A 23196-nucleotide genomic window follows, 5' to 3' on the forward strand; every position below is an offset into this window, starting at 1 on the left:
ATGACCCCCATCGAATAATGACCGGGGGTCATTTTTCGTTGTCGAAAAATGACCCCCCACCCGTAGAAAAATTCATTTTTTGTAGAAAAAGAGTCCTAGGGGGTCATTATTTTATATGTTAGTCCTATAAAAAATTGACCACCATTGAAAAATGACCCCCTTTAAAGTGATACAAAATTCATAACAGGTGAAAGGGAAAAATATGCTGCATATTATAATTGTTCTTACTTCGAATAATTCACGCATTTTTTTTTCGAATAAATTGGATCTTTAGCATGTAAGGGTAATAAAATTATTCATTTCTCTCTGCCGAAATATTGACAAATCAGTTTTAAGCAATTAACAATCAATCAATTAATCTTCATTTCTCAGATTAAGGAGCAAACCTAGAAAATCAAAGATGGTACATGTACATGTAAATGGATCAAACACAAGCTGTAAACAAAATTATGAATATATTTTTTTTCCTTTACTGCCCCCATTGATACGTTGTTTCAGGAAAAAAAATATTTGATGGGAAAAAGTAAAAATTTGTAGCAGACGAATTAATATTGGTGCGTACAAATACGTAATTAGTTCGAATTAATAAGGTTTTATTCAGACGAGTGAGTAAAAATAGAAATGGATGACAGGACGCCTCGATGCTGTATATTTTTATATGTTCCATCCTATACATGCACACTATCACTATATGATTAAAGATATTTTAAACCTTTGCAAATACATATTTATACCCCCCCTCCAGTAGAACAACCAAACTTGCAATGAATTTTCCAAGTGAGAAATTAAAACTTTACATTCATGATTTTGGAAAGGGGATAAAACCCCGCCTCACCTCTGATGTTCCTGAATGTTCTGTGCATCTTTTCCACTCAAATAGGAGAGGCGTTTTTACTATAATACTGTTTTGAAAAAAAGATTGGGTGATTCAATGAGTTTCATTTTCAAACTACAAATTGTTAAAAACTACATTCTGAAAAAATGGATAGGGGGTAATCTCTCCTCCTTCTCCTATTCTTTGTGCCTGGATAATATGATCACTGGAGTGGATTTTGGATGCAGGATATAATATTTTTCGAATTGTTTTCAATCTATAAAATCTGCATCCATTCCATTCACAGTATAATCCACGCTAATTCCATTTATACATCCATGCTATTGATTGATGATTTTACCCATTAAAAATGTAGGTAAAAGATTTCTTTTACAATTCATAAAGACAAATTCAATAAACAAAATGCCTGTTTAGAAAGCTTTATTCTGCTTGGAGCTTTGAATTTGTTGTCATGAGCAAATAACTAAAGCTACAAACAACTATTTAAAATGATATTACATGTATTAGCTTTATGTAAATATATATAAATGCTGAATTGGTTATATTGATAAACTTAACTATAGATTGTTTGTTGAGAAAGCATGTTCACTGAATATTAGCGATAAGAGGCATTCTCTAAAGATATATTGTAGTTAACATTAGTTAGCTATGGAATACTATTGTTTCAAAGATTTTACTACAGTAAATAAAAGTTTTACTTCATGATTCTAGGGGTTGATACTAAATGGAAGTACTACTGGTGTATTTAAAATATTATTTTATAAATTAACATCATGGTATGTGTTATAGATCTTACGGACCTATATCTTAAGACGAACACTGCATATATATTAATACAATGCGCGTTATTAGACGGAAACTAATCTTAAAACAACTACAGAAATAGCAGTCAATCATTATCACGCCATGAGAACTCTCATATTTATTTTACACATTTATGTCTAAAAATGTACTTGAAAATACATAAATAACTGACAACTGCTTACAGTCAGGTAATTATAAAGTTGAATCGGTCTCATCAGAGACACATATTAAAACCAAATATTAACAGTTATATGATTATTGTGTCTATTGCTTTTAAGCAGACAATAACAAACAAATATGTCTATGAAAACGACATATGAGAATACAAATATCAAAATAGTCTGTCCAGATAAACCGTATCTGTATCCTTTGATCCTAAATCTCTTGCAGAAATTCAAAAAGCCAACAATTGTTCTCAAGTGAGGCCATACCAATTTGTAAAATAGTTCTTCGGATTTTCAAAAATAAAAAGTGAGGCGAGCGAGCGAAATTTTTTTATAAATATTATTTTTTATTTTGGGTTTCAAAATTATGAGGCGAGCGAATATAATTAATGCATATATATTTTTTTTTTAATAAAGTGTGATTTCAAAGAGTGTGGACCTAAAATATAAAGATAGATATCATTTGCATACCACATGAACTTATTATTCTTAACTTTTTTGGGATATTTTTTAATGAGTAAAATTGTGTCAAATATCAAAGACTTTACTTTCATAAATGTAATGTTTTCAAACATCTCTGCTTCCATTTCTATTGCTGTGTATGAAACAACTTTGTACCCATTGTTTTTAACCATAGTACACAGCGTTGTGCAATTAAACTAGAACTGTCCAATAGGGACAAATATCCCCCGCTGGGTTTTTCAGAGAAGGTGCCAATTCAAAACATACTTTATGGATCTAGAGGTTCTTACTTACTTACATTTAATTTACCTACAAAAATTTGCAGTGAAATATAATTGCTCATGAATGAAACAAAGGTGCAACCAAATGAAACATCAATACTAATTCATTGTAATTCCATTGTAACATTATTTTTTTTTATTTAATTTTTTTATTTCTGCATTAAAAAATATATTGCAATTATGTTATGTCACTCTGCAAACTGATCGTTGAAAAAAAAATCATATTATACAAAATCAATTTAATCTTGAAAACTTTATATCCAATTCATTTGAAAATAAAGAGCTGGTCATCCAGTAATGAAGTGCTTTGACAGACAATAAATCACAATTAAGAGAATAAGAGAAGAGAGATCTTTAATTGTTGTGCCTGATTCCCAGGATCACACATGGTTGATAATGAGATGCCTTAATGTTCAACTTCCCACACCAAACTCATTAATTTATCTTTAACTGGATGCATGTCCAGTCATTATTCCCAAGAGATAAATAAAATTTCATTATCTTCTGTGCAATGTAAAAACTGTTTTTAACACTTAATGATGTTTCTTTTTTTTAGTTTATATGAGTAGTTTTAAGCTGTAGTATTTTTGTACAGATATTCTAGATTCTATGTCTCAAACCTTATACATGAGCCCAAAATGAACAAGTCAATTAATATAAAAAATAAAACCTGTAAAATGCAAAAAAATGAACAAAAAGAGTTGAAAATTCCAGTTGCACACCTTCAGATGGTGAATAATAAGTGTACAAATTTTCAGATTAATCCTTGCAATAGTTTCTGACCCTTGCAGAAATTATTCCTGACTTGAAAATGCTTCTCAGGAATTCCTAAGATGTCCTAAGAATTCCTAAGATTTCCTCACAATCTGATTTGAGGAAATCCTAGGAGTAACAATCCTGGGATTTGATTTCAGGACATCCTAGGATCTCCCAGGACTTCTTTGTTAAACATTTCAAATCCAAATCTTGCCAGGACATTTCATTGTAAAGCCAGGAGTTAATCATTTTTATGATAATCCCATTTCCTAAGACTTTTGACTTAATGTTGGGACTTTTGTAAAAAAGACAAATTAAACTTTACAAACTTGTACATGTTAATAAATGTTAAAACAGAATGACAGGAAATTTTATTACTTTTAAAGTTTTAATGTATAATATCAAGAAAATCATAAAATGAATAATTTTCAATCATTACCTATTATACTTGATACATAGAAAGACACTGACCCTAGAACTATTTTTTAAATTAAATACTTTCTGAAATATTGATGCTGTCAGGGAGGAGTTATACATGTAATATGTTTTAAAGAAAAAAATGTTTACAGACAAACAATATTTCACCATTTTCAAATCACACATTTCTGAGTTGATTTTTATCCATTAGAATTAAATTCTACACTTAATCTTTAGATTGCTTCGTTCATGGGAAACTGAGTGCAAGCATAGTTTTCCGAAAGCACTGGTCATACAAACTTGGCCATCTTGCAATACAACATCAACAACTTTTTCTTTCTATGTAGAAGTAATATTTTCCGGAATGTTTCACTGAAAATAAAGTGTTCCTCTTAACTTAAAGTTGGTTTTCAAATGGCTTTGAATTCAGAAGACCATACATGCAGAAGGATGGAGTGGTAAATTTTCTTCATCTGTCAATTTAATTTTTCACTTCGCATTTCATTTCGACACAAAACATATATTCCTCAGAGCACGTTATAAGAAATGGCTCTCATATACCGTCATCACCTGCATACAGGTTATATATCTCTCAAGTGGTTACCAAACTATCAGCTTCAAAGTCACATGCCTGGCTAGAAGTATCTTTTTTTTTTGTATCTTCTTCTTTATCAGTGTCATTTGGTTCATCAAACTGTCTTTGACTTTACTATCTTTAACATCTTCATCAAAATCTGTATGATTTTGCTGTATATTCACCCATAACTGCCAGAGATACTATACAAAAGAAAAGTAAATATTGAGTCATTGAAAGAAGAGTACACTACATAAATTTAAATACTACATAAACAGCATACTCAAGAAGCATGACTTGGTCTGTGACATTATACTTTCGTCACTTTCTGACTTAAAAAGCTTGGTATTTCAAATTTTGTTGGGTTGGAATTGTGTTGTATTGAGTTTGAGAATATAATTCCTCATGTTTTTGATATTGAGTATTGCTTTTATTTAACGAGGAAAATCTAAAAAAACGCAGTAAAACTAATAGAGTTTCCTGAAAATTTTATCCACATAAACAGAGATCAAAAAAATCTTTTCAAAGGTTTTAACCAAATTCGATTCGTTACATAACTATTAAATACGATAAAAATGCGCTTTCCCTATAGGTTTTATTGCCAGATATACTAATTTTCATTCATCACTTAGCAATAAGATACTTACAGACATCGTGACAGGCTTGTAGATGCGAAGAAAAGTCGTTGTTTACAGCACAATGTGACAACTTCACGATCCGCCATATTTGTGTTTGGACGGTTTCCATGCAAATTGTTCTTGGCCTAAATGTATCATCGTGGTTCTTCGAAAATATTTTCTTCTGTAACACTTTCTGTTAGTAGAATTGGTTGATCAAGGATATTTATATTTTATTTTTCTAATATATGCGGTTCGTTTGTCACTAATAATAACTTACGTGTTTTTTTTAACAAGATTCTCGGGAAAATGTCGGGATATTTCTTAAAGGTGTACAAAATACCCCTACACCGTATCTGCAGCGAACTTCCGAGAGGTGGTACAAAAAAGTGATCTTCGATCAATTAGTACCCGGTGTATAAAATATATTTTACTGTCAACTCAGCTTTGAATATTAATTTGTCAGAAAATATTCGCTAAAATATATTTTCTTTTTGTAAAAAAAAAAAACACGTAAATTCACATTAATCACAAATTATTTTCAAGAATTAAACAAACCGCATTTTCTTGGTGTGGCACGAAATAACTTTACACCGTCCTGTATCATCCTCTCGCAAGACCTCATCGAGAAGCGCAAAAATAGGAGTTCAAGGAGCGGCAATGTTTAGAGAGACTGGTGAAATGTAATGAAATGCTCAACTTACGCCCAAGATTGACTCTAATTCTTCACATAAACCATGTTCTCTTTCCCAAAAATCTTGGTTTCGCTAGGAGTGCAGTAAAGGGAATGTTGGAAGAAGTGTAGATATCATGGCCACAGGCCAGTGGGGTAAGTGGCGAGTGGTTCCTTTAATATGTATTTAAACACACAAATATTGTTTAATAGTTTAGTGCATGTGATGTGTTGTATAATATTTCAATATTGAAACAGAAGAAACGATTTGAATATGTGTAAAAGGTTTTTGGGCATACTGTAATTCAGTCTAGTCCATGAAGATCAAACGTACATACACAATGAAATATTTCCAGGTTTAACATGTTAAGATTTAGTAAGCAGAAGACTTATAAACAAATATTTATTATCAGTTACTGTTAAATTTGCATTGAATGTTTGGACATGGTGTAAATTTTGGAATTATACTCTTAATTAAAGCCTCCATTGCATTGTTATCTTCTAGCTAGAACCTTGAAGCCTGGCAAGGATTATGAGACTGGAAACTCCCATTGAGACTACCAAATGAAGAGAAAGTTTCAGGTATCTTGTAATCTTTTTTAAAATTTTCTTTTGTAAACTTGAAAGAATAGACAGATTTCACGTTCCTAAGAGTTATCTCCGGTTGTCGGCGTAACACTCATTTTTCCCACTTTGTCCTTTGTAAGTTACCTGGAAATATTTTTATTTTCAGACATTTATATCTAACAATATCGGTCTGTAACTGTATTGCCAGAATATGGGGCAACTTTAAAAACGTAATCAACAAATTCATTCATACTATATTTCTGAGATACTGACCCATAAAGTTGGTAAGGTAATAGAGGGGAAACAGTGTCTTACGCCGGTTGACCATGGATTGACCCTGCAAAGGGGAATAACTTTTGTAAATGTGAAAGTCGTCTATGAAAGTTTATGGCACATTTCAATCTCTGTAACTTATATTAAGTTGGGAAAACTGACGCAGATGTCGTAGAACTCATAAGATAATATTCACAAAATTTAGAACAGAAAAATGAAAAAAATCAGCAAGAAATATCAATGACAGCCATCATTAAAATTAATTTCAGCTAGAATAGATTACAAAAGAACAAATATGTACACGTCTTATAAAAAATTTTATTGATAACTTTGCAGACTGTTTAACTCGGACTAAGGGAAAAGAAGCAAATTACAACAAGGAGAATATTGCTGAGAAAGGTAAGCTGTTCAAATAAATAATGTTAATGTATGATTTTAATGTTCTGTTCACACGGAGAGTTTAATTCACAGTATTTTAATGCCAAGTAAATTGACTTCATACGACAGCTGTGGTAAAGCGGTTAACTAATTGCGAATTAAAATTTTATTTTCTACAAAAAGGCTTTTCAGTAAGATTATTATGACATCATTTGTAAATAACGTCATGTATGCAATTGATTAACATACCTTATTCCTTATGCAAGTGTGAATAAAATAAATCTTTTGAGAAAAATGGTTCATCTTACTTGGGCAAACACATATTTTTATGGACTGGTAGAATCTTAAAGCTTGGTACATGTAGCATCTTTGGCTACTAAATTTTACAAGTTTGATTTTCACCCCTTAGAAATAATTACATATTTAGACTAAACAATGGAATACATTAAGTAAAATTTTATTTTAGCAAAGACAAGTGAAAAGTCGAGTGAAGAAAAAGCAAACAAGGCTTCACGATCTGCAACTAGGCCACTGGCGATGAAGAAGAAAAATGTACAGCTAAAGAAGATACATTAGTGACCAACTAAAGCTGGGCAACTTATATTGGATTGACAAGGTGCAGGGGGGATATTGATTTGGGTCTGTTTATCTTTCTGTTTGTCTGTAACACTTCGTTCTCTTTACATTTCCAAAAAGCCATCAGACATTGCAATGACATTTTATATTATAAATCATTTTGACGATCCCACTGCAGAACATGATTAATCATCAATACAAATTTAATATTGTTTATAAATTAAATATTACCCTTATATATTTTGAAGTGAAATGGTCAGAGGTCAAGGCCTCTTTTGGGGGCACATATTGTTTTTGCCTGTCTGTTTATCTGCCTATTGCCAATTTACCTTTTGCCATAACTTTTGAATCATGAGAGATATAGATACTTCATATTGGGTATGCTTACTCCACTTTCAAATGAGACCAAGACCAATGACCTTGACTGTCATCGTTATGCTAAAATATAGCCTTATTGAATCTTTTATTTTTGAACCAAAAGAGGTAGAGATTTTATATTGAGTATCCATACTCCACTAATTAAGTTCTTTCAAATTACATCAAGGTTAATGACCTTGTGACTTTGACCTATATGTTTTTGGTTTTTTTTTTCAAACTTTGTTGCCACCAGGTGCATACTGTTTTTGTTTTTTTTAGGGGGGGGGGTGTTATGAATTAGTTCTGTTTGGTATCTGAATCTTTTATTGTACAGAATTCTTCAGAAGTGATGAACCCTGAGGGCCTCACCCCTACTCTCTACACTAGGTTGTTGATTTAAATATTTTTTTTATTATTATTAATATTTGTCATTGTACATGTATATCATAAATATTCTATGAGAGCTGCTTCAGAATGTATTAACATAGTTTGAAAATAAGACAATCTGTTTCCCCCCTTGTGTGTAAATCATGATGTTGAATCATAACTGCACTATAATGTTACAGCAGTAAAATTGTAAAGAATTTGTTGTATCAGATACCATCAGCATTTTTAAAAAATTATTTTATGTATTATTTTTTCTGTGTGGCCATGAATTTTTATAATGCATACATTCATTAAATTTTTTTCAGAGATCTTATAATTCTGCTTTGTTGCTATGTATGATTTTTAAAAAAAAGAAGATGTCCTAGGAGGCTAGGATATCCTAGGAAATCCTAGGAATTCCTGATTTCCTAGGACATTTTAAGTGTTGGGGTTTTCCTGGGATATCCTGGGAAGTCTTGGTGTTTTGATTCCTGGGATTTTTCTAGAACCCCTGAATTGGGACTGTCCAAGGAAATCCCAGGAATTCCTGTTCCAAAAACATCTCAGGATATCTTAGGAATAATCCTAGGATTTTTTCAAGATATCTGAGGAATAAATCTTGAGATTGTCTCAGGATTTCTTAGGACATCTCAGGAATATTCTGCAAGGGGAGAAACGGTCCGGACAAAACCACAAAATAAAAATGGAAAAACACCTGTAAAATTCAAAATAATAATCGAATCAAGATGAAAATAGCAGGTGCACAACTTCATATAGTGAATAATATTTGTACAAATTTTCAGACAAATCCTTCCAATAGTTTCTGAGTAATGTTCCGGACAAAATCTCGTCTACAGACAGACGGACAGACGGACATGGTGATTCCAATATACCCCCCCTAAACTTCGTTTGCGGGGGGTATAAAAAATCAAGTACTAGCCCACAGGAGAGGACTTTATAGGCCATGCCTGATGTCCAATCCAATTATGTATTCTAACATAATAAAATATTGATTAAATAAAAAAAAAAAAACAGGCTAGTGGCAGCTGCAAAGTTACTAACCCAAATACAGGGTCAAAAATTAAAATAAAACTAAATAATGTTGAAAAAGAAATTAATTGCTGATAAAAGTCAGGGTACCGAGGTCATTCTTTTTAAAGTCAAAGCTTAAATTCTCAATATCAAATTCAGTCATGTTTAAATTATTATGTCAGAAATAAAATTAAAATGAACTTCAATAAATTATCTTCCCTTTCTCTGATCATTGCACTAGCTCATTTAGAATGAAATTAAATTCATTTTGTTTTCATCTTAAATCATTCAAAACAAAAGAAATGTATTTTATGTGAGTCACAAAACACTTATCTATCAGTTGATTGAGTGATCGTAAATAATTTAAAGATATAGCTGCATGTATTTACCATAAACGGAGGAATAGAGGAAATTCGGATTAGGAAAAAACGATCGTTTTTGGAAGTAAATAAGTCAGGTAGTTCTGCAAAACGGATAAGATTATGGAGATTTATTGACAGTAGGAGTATGTTGTCTGGAAAATATAAACTTGTTGGGAATTTTATAGCCAAAAACGAGTGAAAATACCGGTTGTGCTTTTCATGTATTGCGTGTGTAGTTATATTTTTTTACTAGCCCGACGGGCTACCTCCTTGTAGAAAACCACTATCCCGACCCCCAAAAATGTTAGTCCCGGGCGTCAGGGGATGCTAATTGCACATCCCTGGTACATATGAACAGTTAAACAGACATGGTGCAAAACTTCACAAACTGCTTCAATCTCACTATAAATCCCGCGCATCTGTCATACAAGATTCAAAGTTCTTGTGTGTTTGGTGCAAAAAGTCGAGAAAAAAATGTAGTCAGATTTTTTTGGAAGCGCGCGCAGACATTTTTTTTTTTTTAATATTATAATTTGCATTTGTAAAAAATAGAAGCGGCAAATCCGACGAACTATATTAGAAATTGGTATGGCCTGAAGTACGAAAAAATGCCATCTAATATCCTACGTTTGATTAAGGATAGGAAAAAAAAATTCTGGCTACACTTATAGACAGACAATAAAAAAATAATTTTCAGATCAATGCTAAAATTGTGTTTGAATAGAGATTCATTAATTGTCAAGTTAATTAAATTTCTATTGATATTCCTCCTTATAATTTTTGCTTAAGGAATGATATTCCACTTGTTTTAAGAAATCAAACCATCCCATACCGAAAAAAGTTATAACTAAGTTATAACTTAAGTATAACTTAGTTATACCTAGCCTGTGAGGTACAAAAAAGTTATAACTAAAATGTAACTTTTTTGGACTTTGTCATTTTCATGTATAACTAAAATGTAACTTTTTGGACTTAGCCATTTTCATGTATAACTAAAACATAACTTTTCTGGACTTTGTCATTTTCATGTATAACTAAAATGTAACTTTTTGGACTTAGCCATTTTCATGTATAACTAAAACATAACTTTTCTGGAATTTGTCATTTTCATGTATAACTAAAATGTAACTTTTCTGAACTTAGCCATTTTCAAGCATAACCATGAGTATAAATTTACAAGTTTTGGGGGTTATTTAATGGTTACTACATGACACCAACTTTTTTTTTCAAAAATAACATAATAACTAAGTGTTAATTTGAATGAATTTTGATCATGTTCAAAATGGTTTTTTTTTTCAAACGCTGTAGCAGAAAACTTTGTCAATTCCTGAAATATATTATTGTTTACTACCAGTGATTGACTTCTCATTCATAATAAATACGCTGTCCACAGCCATGTCAAGTTCAACAGAAGGGATGTGAAATAAAATCTTGTAAATTACATCTATAAATGAGAATCTCTAGATCTCTCTTCTCTCTCTCTCTCTCTCTTTGTGGTGTTGGAGGGTGTGTACACATGTCATGTGTGTGTAATAAATATTATTGTCTATATAAATTGATATTTGTCATGTAAGTTTCAACTAAAGTTGAGAATAATTAATCTCTCTCTCTCTCTCTCTCTCTTGGAAAATACGTATTTATTGAGACCCTGATGAGACATATAATATTTGTCTTGTAAATTATAATGATGCACTTACATCTGAAGTTGGGAATGAATATATTTTATAATTCTGGGGAAATATAAATGTACTGCAAGAGATATAAACAGTATGAAATGTAATCTCATGAAGTCATGTGAATTTTGTACGGATTCTTCGTGTGCAAAACTGTGTAAATTTCCCTATTGTTTTCTGTGAAACAGGTGTTTGTACTAGGTGACCTTTGTGGCCAACACATCGTAAATATTTTAGCCTGGGTATTACACAACCTCTGAATGGTACAATTTTACACAGGTTGTTTGAAATCTGAAGAAAATCAGTCGTAATATGGGTGGCTAAAAAGATAAACAACAGCATAGAGTATGTGTATGTTCATGTGGAACAGATATTACGATGTTGTGAATAAAGACTGCCAGTTATATTAAGATTTAAGCAGAAGACTAGTACGTGTAGATTTTATTGTTTGCATAATTAAATAACCCAGTTTTCATCGTTATTTTCACAAATAAACAAATATTAAATTCAAAATGGCGGCAACAAAAAATATGGCGGCCCCCGATGTCCGTTTTGTTGATACTGAGATAAATTCAAAATTTGAACACCAACTGGTATTTATATTTTTAATTTAAGATTAAAATTACACAATTAGGTTTATTTGCTTTTAAAATAAATTAATTATGAATTATTTATTTATTTTTTTTTCGATCACGTGACGTTTTTGAGTTCTATGATTGGTCAACAACTGAGCGCGGATTTTTCCATGGACGATTTGAATGTTTGGATGTTGAAAGTGTTGATAGAAAAAAGGAGATAAAACCAGTTGGTAAGGCGATATTTATGCTAACATTTTATTTATTTTGATAAAGTATACTTAGTACCTCTGGAATAACATTCCAAAAAGAAGAAATATTGGGAATGAACAAAATTCTAGGCGTGTGAATCTTAGATTTCTTGTTTGTTTTGGTTGGTATGTCGAATGACAAAGACTGAAGCAAAGAAATTGAAAGTATTTGAAACGCATAATATTTTTCAGCATTTAGTATTTTAATAAAATATGTTGTTCTTTGTCATATTTATTCCCACAATTGTTTATAGATTCCCTGAACTGTTAAAATATTGTGAAGCCTTATACACATCAGCGTGATCATAACATGATCTAGCTGCATTACATTAATTAGTGCAATGAAATGAGTAATTTAACATTAATTTTCTTTCTTTTTTTTTATAAAGCAGAATATTGGTACATGATGTTTCTATGAGCTGAATCTGTCCTGACCTGAAGTATATGAAATTCTTCAAAATATTACATTGTTAAGGTAAGGTAAATTTTTTTTTTCATTTCAAAATTCAATAAATCTTTCAATCTAAAACTAATTCCTGTAAGTATAGATCTTTAAATTAGTCTTGTATTTTCCATGATGAATGAATGAATTTGAATGAATTGATAATATGGAAGAGTGTTTTCAATTTGATATGCAAATGAGTGCTGGAAATATGCTATATTCTAAACATCTATAATCTAAATTTGAAACTTCACAATTTTTTTGCAGAATTGAAGAAAAGGTTAAAATTGCAAGCATATTTCAACGAAAACTTAGCCGACTACCAGTCACACTGCCCGCCAGCCAAGACGTCTGACCAGCTAATATGAAGGACGCAGACCACCAGCCAAGTCCCTCGGCCAGCTCGGCTGACTACCAGTGCGGCCTGTCAAGGGATGACCAAATCCATCAACTAGCTCGGCTGACTACGAGTGCAGCCTGTCAAGTCCTTCAACTAACTTGGCCTATTACCAGTGCGGCCTGTCATTGAACGACCAAGTCCATCAACTAGATTGGCTTACTACCAGAACGGCTTTTCAAGGGATGGTCAAGTCCATCAACTAACTTGACCTACTACCAGTGCAACTTGTCAAGGGATGGCCAAGTCCATCAACTAGCTCAGCTTACTACAAGTGCCGCCTGTCAAGGGACAGTTAAGACCGTTGACTAACTTGGCCTTCTACCAGTGCGGCTTGTCAAGGGACGGTTAAGTCCGTCAACTAACTATACCAACTACAGATTCGACTTGTCAAGGGATGGCCAAGTCCATCAACTATCTTGACCAACTACCAGTGTGGCCTATCAAACGATGGCCAAGTCCGTCAACTATCTTGACCAACTACCAGTGTGGCCTGTCAAACGATGGCCAAGTCCTTCAACTAACTTGGCCTACTACCAGTGCGACACGTCAAGGGATGGTTAAGTCTGTCTGCTAACTCAGCCTACTTCCAGTGCAGCCTATCTTCAAATAATAAAGATAAACAACTGTACACCTGCAAGGATACCTGTGCAAGAAGGGTGGTATGCAACTAGGAACTATAACTGAAATCACTGTCTAGAACCTTTCTCTTTTTTGAAATACAGCTAGATCATAAATAAATAGGGTGTTAATATTTAAAAAGTGATGTCTGTTTATACAATTAGCAAGAGTAGAATGCAGTATGCTAGGTAATTTTACAAAGACCCTAATTGCTATATGCTAAAAATGTATTCTTTAAAACAACCAGAGAAATTTCCATCTGTTGAAGATGACTTGATGAAAAATAAGGTACATGTAGACTTGAATTTTGAAAACAATTGCATGTGCATTCATTTAGTTGTATTTGACAATAAACCAAGCTATCTTTATCTTGTTTGTTAAGTAAAATTGTTATTGCCTTTAATATGTTTTAAATAATCTTTTTTGTATAAATTTCAAAAATCTTTTTTTTTTTTTAATTTCAATGAGTAGCTTTTTAAAAGCTTATAACTGAGTAAATCCACAACGGGTTAAAATACAGTGTATAATTTCACTGGAACTTTTACAAAAGTTCTTATTAATGGGTATAACTTTTTATAGTTATAACTTTTTGCAGTTATAACTTTTTTTTAGGTATAACTTTTCTATAACTTTTTTGTAACTTTCTTGGGGTATAACTTTTTCATAACTTTATAATAGGTATAACTTTTTTTAGTTATAACTTTTCAATGGGTATAACTTTTTTGTAACTTTTTCATAACTTTATAATAGGTATAACTTTTTTTAGTTATAACTTTTCCTGGGTATAACTTTTTCCGGGTATAACTTTTTTGTAACTTTTTCATAACTTTTTTGGGGTATAACTTTTTTGTAACTTTTCCACTGTTTATTTGGGTATAACTAAAGTATAACTTTGTAACTTTTTTATAACTTTTTATGTAACTTTTAATAAGTATAACTTTTTGTAATTATAACTTTTTTATAACTTTTATGTACTTGCTGTATTTATGTTGAATAAAAGGTGAAAAGTTATGCAAAAGTTATAACTTTTTTGTAACTAAGTTATAACTAAATTATACCTCACTTAAAACATGCCATTCCAAACTCCGATAACTTAGTTATAACTTTTTTGTAACTTTTTTTAGTTACAAAAGTTATAACTAAGTTATAACTTTTTTCGGTATGGGATGCAACAATCAGGTTTAAATCTCTTTAATAGGATTTTTTTTAACTTTTCCTTCATTTCAAATTTTATCTTGTATACGTTTGGCAAATCCTATTTGACAATGAAAGAGGAAGAAATTTTTATCTCCCCCCCCAAAAAAAAAGAGAAGAGAACATTACGTTAGATAAAAAAAAAAATAAAATAAATGAAAAGCAAATATATAAATAAAACTCAATACCTTTCAATAATACTGAAAGAGGCTCTAGATAAAAATAGAAATGAAGTTAAGCCTTCACACAAGTACTATCATATCATAATTTACTTCGCCATGATTAAAGCATACTTTAAATATTGGTGGGGGTTTACTTGAAAGTATTGTCGCATAGTAACAGTTGAAAATTAGTAGAATAGTAGATTATTTCAAGCTTATTTTTTGTCCCGCCTTATAGAAAAATAAAGGTAGGGTAGTTTTTGTGCTGCTTTCGTTGATAATCGACTTCCTCCTAAATAATTAAGAGGGTTGGGTGGATATAACACCCAAAAATATGCTCTGTAAAACTATTAGTATAAAATACACATTACAATGCAAAAACTATACATGTAGACATAACCTTTTGATTTAGCACACAATATTCATTAATTCTTGCTTTACTCCACCCTTTTACTCAGTTCTGAGTATATTCTTCAGAGAATTAAATATGAAAACCAGAACAAACATTTTCATTTTTGTAAAGTTTTCTTTATACTGTATCATAATATGAAAAGTTAATTGAACACCATTTCTTTTTATGTCCCCGAAAAAGGCGAAATCGAAGATTCAGGGGTATATATTTTTTATCGTGTCCGTCTGTATGTCTGTCTGTCTATCTGGCGGTCTGTTTGTTCGCAAAAACTTTTAACCTTGACCACAACTTTTCATTTATTGGAGCGATGACTTTCACATTCAATATGTGTATTCCCTCTGACAAGACTTTACTTTGGGTACCACCGAATTTGACCTTTTGACCTTTACCTTGGAGTTTGTCCCATTTTACACCAAAATGCCAACTCTCATACTTCACATATGTATTTTTTTGGCATGACCTTTCATTGCATGCTAAAAAATTGACCTTTTGACCTTGACCTTGGAGATTTCCGTATTTATGAAAAAAACTTTAACCTTGGCCATAACTTTTGAATGGTAAGGGCTAGGGTTTTCAAACTTAACATATGTAATCCTTGTTACATTAAACCTTTCTTAAGAAGCCATCAACTTTGACCCTTTGACGTTTGACTTTGACCTACCTTTCAAAAACTTATCCATAGCCATTACTTTTGAACAAGTGGTGCTAGGGTTTTCCTATTTTATAATTGTTTTTCTTGTGAGAAGATCCTACTTTTGGTACCAATATATTTAAACTGCATTTAAGAAAAGTTTAATCTTCGCTATGTTGCCATATAGGTGCATAGCTGTTTCACAAACACATCTTTTAATATATAAGAGGAGTTGCGGATAAGAGATGGATACCCCAAAGCATAACAGACGGACGAATGGATATCCCGATCACTATAAACCCCCCCCCCCCGCTTTTCAAGCGGAGGATATGATAATATATAATACTGCTGATTTTTTTCTGTCAGTACGATGATTTACACCATCGAAAAACGTTTACCTAACCCTTTAGGCTCGATCAATTCTTTACTCCTTTAGATTCTGAATCATCATATTGACCTTAAAATATAGCTGTTATTGTATAATGTTATGACTTATGAGATCAACATATCATCAATTTATTCCGAATTAGCTATAGCTTAGGTGAGCATTTTGGCCAATATGCTTTTTTTATCTTTTTTTTTTGCCCTCTAAAAAGTTCAGCTTTAATCCACAGGGAGTCATTTTTCTACGGGGGTCATTTTTCTTCACGTGGGTTCTGCACATTTTTGGGGAACTGGCACTTTTTCTACGGGCAAAAGGGTCATTTTTCGACGTCGGATAATGACCGGGGGTCATTTTTCGACAGCAAAAAATGACCCCCGGTCATAATTCGATGGGGGTCATTATTCGTCTTTACACCGGCCGGGCACCACTAGTGATCGGACGGTGACTGAGTTTTTTTTTTTTTGCGAATCGGTGGGGTCATCGGTAGGAAATAATTCGTAGTTAAAATTCAGCGATGTCTCCAACGATGCCTCACATCGTTCCTCATCGGCAACCCATCATAAACACATCTTTCAAGGATCGGCCGATGTATGACCGAGCATCGTCCAATATCCGTTGAATCTGAGGTCATCGGGGAGTTTAGTGGTGTTCAACAGATAACGACCGATCATCGGTCGATGTTCGACCAAACATTGGCCCGTAGTCAACCGATGTACGAACGATGTTTACCAATGTATGAGCGATGTAATATACATCGGCCGACTATCCTGGAACATTGTTTTATGATTAGCAATGCATCGCTGGGCCTTTGTAAGTCCGGCCGGCAACCACGCCATTTTTCTCATAAAAAGCATTGGTTGCCCATCGTATGCACATTTGCCGGATAATGTGACTGATACTTTAAGGACTACTAGGCCGATGTGGACCGATGTTGGGGCATCGTTAACACCACGAATTACTACCGATTACCACCGGTCTACAGCTACCGGCTGGAAAATGTGACCTAGGCATAAAACTTGTGTATTCTAATCGTTCTAAATTCAAATAACGTATTAAAGACAAGGTATGGGCAGCGGAAAGGGCAAAAATTACCATAATGAGAAAACAAACAATTAAAATTTCATTGATCATAAAAACTTAACAAATGATATACAAGGCATAATCAACAGACCTTTTCGCAGAACAAGTATACATTAAAACATAACAAACAAACAAGTACGTAACAAACCTATATGAATGCAAAACCAACGATCATCATTGCAGTACAAACGTGCATAAAAACACGACAAACGAAAAAAACTTAACCAACGTGCAAGCGGTAAATCTAGTCTTCCCGACTCCAGGCTCCCGACGGTATCGGATTTTTTTTTATTTCATTTTTGTCGGTGCACAGAAACTCTTCAAACTTCTCAGGCACATTTTCTTTTTAAATGAATTCAATGCTATGTAAAAACTTAAACAAATTTGCGTGTTTATTACTGAATCAGCAGTATCACCTTCTAAAAGCGGTAAATGTAGTCCTCCGTTATAAATATGAGAACCAAAATCGGACATCGATACAGAGAGACGTAAGTGTCGTAGATAGTAAAGGTGCATGGGCACAGATTTGGTAATATTTTCTGTATAATAATTACTACTTATATTGTAATAGCATTTCACTCAAAAATATATTAAAAATCTTATTTCCTCTAAAACTTATTAAAACTTCAACTTTTTAGACGGATTTGATTGACACATCCTTGCACTCTCACAAATTTTAATTTTATTCTTAATACTTAGGAAAAGTGGCAATCTTGTTTCAATAACTTTAAGATGAAATAAATTAACTTCAAATCTGTGTCCATGTATCTTTAAAGATATTTAAGGTATTGATATTGAGAAGATATTTCTTCTCAAAAAGATTGAATTAGTATTTCAGTGAAAATTGGTGGTGTTAATAAAAAAAATGAACAATTAAATTCTATAAAAATTCATAACATCAAAATGATTTGATTTTAAATTAGATTTTTATCAAAATTTTCAAAAAAATAGCTAAATCTAACATTGTACTAATGGTAAAACTACAGGTACTGTGAGCAATGAGCTCACTAAATGATACCCCCCCCCTCCCATATGAATAAAATGGCTGTGTCCATGTTTTGCTCTGGAAAATCCAAAATATATACACTGTATAAGATCAAAAAGTAAAATAGGAGGTGCACAATGGCAACATGTAATAAAGATTCTGTGAAAGGTTCATCAAATTTCTATCAGTGGTATGTGAGGAGTTGCGGATAAGAGATGGGTACCCCAAAGCGTAACAGACGGACGGACGGACGGAAATACCGATTACTATATACCCTCCCGCTGTTCAAACGGGGGGTATAATAATGCAAAATGAAATTGAAAGTACTGCATTGTTATACATTGACGAAGCATCGTTTTTAAAAGGAGAGGGTAACCAAAGAAAAAAATTCAATCTAGCTGAACAAAAGATTTTAAAAACTTAACGAGCAAAAACAACTAGAACTGTCTAAACGGGACAAAATACCCCCCGCTGGGTTTTTCAGAAGTAAGTTTTTCCATAATAAAAATATGTATCAAACACGAATTATGAAATGTTTATTCCAGTGACCTTGAACTTCCCCAGATAATCTTGGGTCAAGGTCATGACACACCCTTGGGTCATGGGCAATCTTTCAGTGAAATGAGAACCTACCAAGTTTATCCATAAGAAAGATATGGACCGGACACGAATTATGATATTTTTCTTCCAGTGACCTTGAACTACCCCAAATGACCTTGGGTCAAGGTCATGACACACCCTTGGGTCATGGGCAATCTTTCAGTGAAATGAGAACCTACCAAGTTTATCCATAAGAAAGATATGGACGTGACATGAATTATGATATTTTTCTTCCAGTGACCTTGAACTACCCCAAATGACCTTGGGTCAAGGTCATGACGCACCCTTGGGTCATGGGCAATCTTTGTGTGAAATGAGAATCTACCAAGTTTATCCATAAGAAAGATATGGACCGGACACGAATTATGATATTTTTCTTCCAGTGACCATGAACTTCCCCAAATGACCTTGGGTCAAGGTCATGACACACCCTTGGGTCATGGGCAATCTTTGTGTGAAATGAGAATCTACCAAGTTTATCCATAAGAAAGATATGGACCGGACACGAATTATGATATTTTTCTTCCAGTGACCATGAACTTCCCCAAATGACCTTGGGTCAAGGTCATGACACACCCTTGGGTCATGGCCAATCTTTGTGTGAAATAAAAACCTACCAAGTTTATCCATAAGAAAGATATGGACCGGACAGGAATTATGAAAATTTTCTTCACGTGACCTTGAACTTTCCAAATTGACCTTGGGTCAAGGTCATGACACATCCTTGGGTCATGGGCAATCTTTGTGCGAAATGAGAACCTACCAAGTTTATCTATAAAAGATATGTATCAAAGAGGATTTTTGAAAATTTTCTTCCAGTGACCTTGAACTTTCTCAAATGACCTTGGTTCAAGGTCATGACACACCCTTGGGTCATGGGCAATCTTTGTGTGAAATGAGAACCTACCAAGTTTATCAATAAGAAAGATATGGACCGGACACGAATTATGAAATTTTTCTTCCAGTGACCTTGAACTTCCCCAAATGACCTTGGGTCAAGGTCATGACACACCCTTAGGTCATGAGCAATCTTAGTGTGGAGTAGTAGATTCTAATGTCCCTCTGTAAGAAAGATATGGACCGGACACGATTGCACAGACAGACGGACAGACAGACAGACGGACGGACGGACGGACAGACGGACAGACAGACAGACAGACGGACAGACGGACAAGGTGATTCCTATATACCCCCCCAAACTTCGTTTGCGGGGGGTATAAAAAGGAAATTTAAATGATATAGCCCAAACTCCAAAATCTCGTGTGTGTGTGCGTGTGTGTGTGTTGGGAGGTTGGTGGGGGGTTAGGTTCAACTTCTTTCAGTGCCAATTTTTTTTCCTAATATACATGTACTACGTAACCCTTTTTTTACCTTACTCTTAAAATTGGGAATTGTTGCTACGTACCTGTCATATGATATGCCACTGCAATGTAAAGTTATCACAATATATTCTTGTAATATTTAAAGAATTGGGAAAAACCAACTTATGTAACAAGAACAACAAAAATTGACGAAACGGCCTTCAGGAGAATGAGATATTTTTCTACATTTTATGTAAATTCTTTTCTTTCATTTTAAATTTTTAAGAGGAATTAACCGCCCCTTCCCCCAAAGTAAAAAATTTAAGGGGGGATCCACGGTAGAACCACGTCCATGTTATAGAGCCTGGGAACATAAACATAATGTGGCAAAGAGTTCTATACAAAACAAGAGACCCATGGGCCACATCGCTCACCTGAGCACTGTGGCTAGGAAAAAGTAGAAATTGGTTTATTATTGAAAAGTAGTCCCATGACCAATCATGGATTCGCTTTTCTTGAAAAGATGATTTTTACAGAATTTTCCTAATATATTTCTATGTTAAACTTTGGTCGGCCATTTTGGCCCCGCCCTACCCCCAGGGGTCATGATTTGAACAAATTTGAATCTACACTACCTGAGGATGCTTCGGTATAAATATAATGAAATATGGCTTTGTCAATCTTGAGAAGAAGTTTCCTATTTATTTCTATGTAAAATATTGGTCGGCCATTTTGGCCCCGCCCTACCCCGGGGGTCATGATTTGAACAAACTTGAATCTACACTACCTGAGGATGCTTCCATATAAATATGATCAATTATGGCTTTGCTATTCTTAGGAAGAAGATTTTTAAAGAAGTTTCCTTTATATTTCTATGTAAATCTTTGGTCGGCCATTTTGGCCCTGCCCTACCCCCGGGGTCATGATTTGAACAAACTTGAATTTACACTAGCTGAGGATGCTTCCGTATCAATATTAGCAATTATGGCTTTGTCAATCTTGAGAAGAAGATTTTAAAAAAATTTTCCAATATAATTCTATGTAAAATTTTGGTCGGCTCTTTTGGCCCGGCCCTACCCCCGGGGGGCATGATTTGAACAAACTTGAATCTACACTACCTGAGGGTGCTTCCATATAAATATGATAAATTATGGCCTTTTTAAAGAATTTTCATATATATTTCTTTGTAAAACTTTGGTCAGCCATTTTTGCCCCCCCCCCCACCTACCCCCGGGGGTCATGATATGTTAAACTTGAATCTGCACTACTTAAGGATGCTTCAATATAAATATGATGAATTATGGCTTTGTCATTCTTTAGCAGAAGATTTTTAAAGGAGTTTCCTATATATTTCTATGTAAAACTATGGTTGGCCATTTTGCCCCCCCCCCTACCCACGGGGGTCATGATTTGAACAAACTTGAATCTACAGTACCTGATGATGCTTTCATATAAATATGATGAATTATAGCTTTGTCATTCTATAGAAGAAGAATTTTTAAGAATTTTCCTATATATTTATATGTAAAACTATTGTCGGCCATTTTGGCCCCACCCTACTCACAGGGGTCATGATTAGAATAAACTTGAATCTACACCACCTGAGGATGCTTCCATATAAATATGATGAATTATAGCTTTGTCATTCTTTAGCAGACGATTTTTAAAGAATTTTCCAATTTATATTTCTATGTAAAACTTTGGTCGGTCATTTTGCCCCCCCCCCTACCTCCAGGGGTCATGATTTGAACAAACTTGAATCTACACTACCTGAGGATACTTCCATATAAATATGATAAATTATGGCCATGTCATTCTTGAGAAGATTTTTTAAGAATTTTCCTATATATTTCTATGTAAAACTATGGTCGGCCATTTTGGCCCCGCCCTACCCACGGGGGTCATATGATTTGAACAAAGTTGAATCTGCACTACTTAAGGATGCTTCCATATAAATATGATGAATTATGGCTTTGTCATTCTTTAGCAGAAGATTTTTAAAGAAGTTTCCTATATTTTTCTATGTAAAACTATTGTCGGCCATTTTGGCACCGCCCTACCCACGGGGGTCATGATTTAAAACAAGAGGCCCAAGGGCCTTGAATCGCTCTTCTGATAAATGCCCCTGCGAAATGATCAAGAATAATTATTGAACTTTGAAGAAACGTTCAAGAATTATATTCTTGAATCAGCTCATGAATTGTTCATGAGGATCCCATGAAGTTAAAATTGGACACTCATGATTTCATGGATTTTATTCATGAAAACCAAGTTCAAGAATATTCATGAATAGTTGGTTGTTCATGAACAAACTTGGATTTTATAATTGCCTGTGAAATTACTATGAATAATTCATGAACTTTTAAGAAAAGTTCATGAATTACATTCTTGAACTTTTAAGAATAGTTCATGAATTATATTCATGAATTGTTCATGAAGATCCTATGAAGTTAAAATTGGACACTCATGATTTCATGAATTTTATTCATGAAAACCAAATTCAAGAATATTCAAGAATATTGTTCATGAATGTATTTGGGAATTTCAAAGAGCGAATACATTTGAAGTACATGAACATTCAAGAATGTTCTTGAACTTCATGAATTAAGGTCTATTAAAAATGAAATCTGATACAATGTAAAATATTTATTTACTTTATAACAACGTAAATTATTAATATATAAGGTGTTAAAGATACCTGGAATGATTTCTAAATTGAAATAATTATTGAATTGCTCACCCAGTCATATCTCAGTCTGTATAGTTACAGCCCTAAATTTTCACAATGTACATTTGTTAGTGTACCTGCATGTGCTTTCAAATTCAGAATAATCAACTAAACCCTTATCCTTACCTAGGAAAATGTATCAATAAAAATCTTGCACAATTGTTCAAATTTGAATGTCCTTAATTCTCATCAATCGCATTTTTTCTCCTTCTTTCCACCTTTTGAATATTTTGTACTTTTTCTCGCAGATCTTTTCTCGAAAAAGA

The 23196-nt window shown here is 33.2% G+C and overlaps 2 long non-coding RNA genes across 2 annotated transcripts; one reads left to right on the top strand and one right to left on the bottom strand.

Annotated features, from left to right (window-relative positions):
* Window positions 1-3658: 3658 nt before the first annotated feature.
* Window positions 3659-5165, bottom strand: LOC134264416 (uncharacterized). Its single transcript, XR_009991515.1, has 2 exons — window positions 4941-5165; window positions 3659-4496 (listed from the first exon to the last, which is right to left on the bottom strand). It is a non-coding gene; the product is annotated as an uncharacterized LOC134264416 (long non-coding RNA).
* A 433-nt stretch (window positions 5166-5598) lies between these two features.
* Window positions 5599-8425, top strand: LOC134264417 (uncharacterized). The gene is made up of 4 exons (XR_009991516.1): window positions 5599-5739; window positions 6089-6165; window positions 6760-6822; window positions 7268-8425. It is a non-coding gene; the product is annotated as an uncharacterized LOC134264417 (long non-coding RNA).
* The last annotated feature ends 14771 nt before the right edge of the window (window positions 8426-23196 follow it).

The sequence above is a fragment of the Saccostrea cucullata genome, unplaced genomic scaffold (genome assembly GCF_032062105.1).
Source record: "Saccostrea cucullata isolate Sc308-1 unplaced genomic scaffold, CSIRO_AGI_Scuc_v1 ctg1813, whole genome shotgun sequence".
Taxonomy (NCBI): Eukaryota; Metazoa; Mollusca; class Bivalvia; order Ostreida; family Ostreidae; genus Saccostrea; species Saccostrea cuccullata.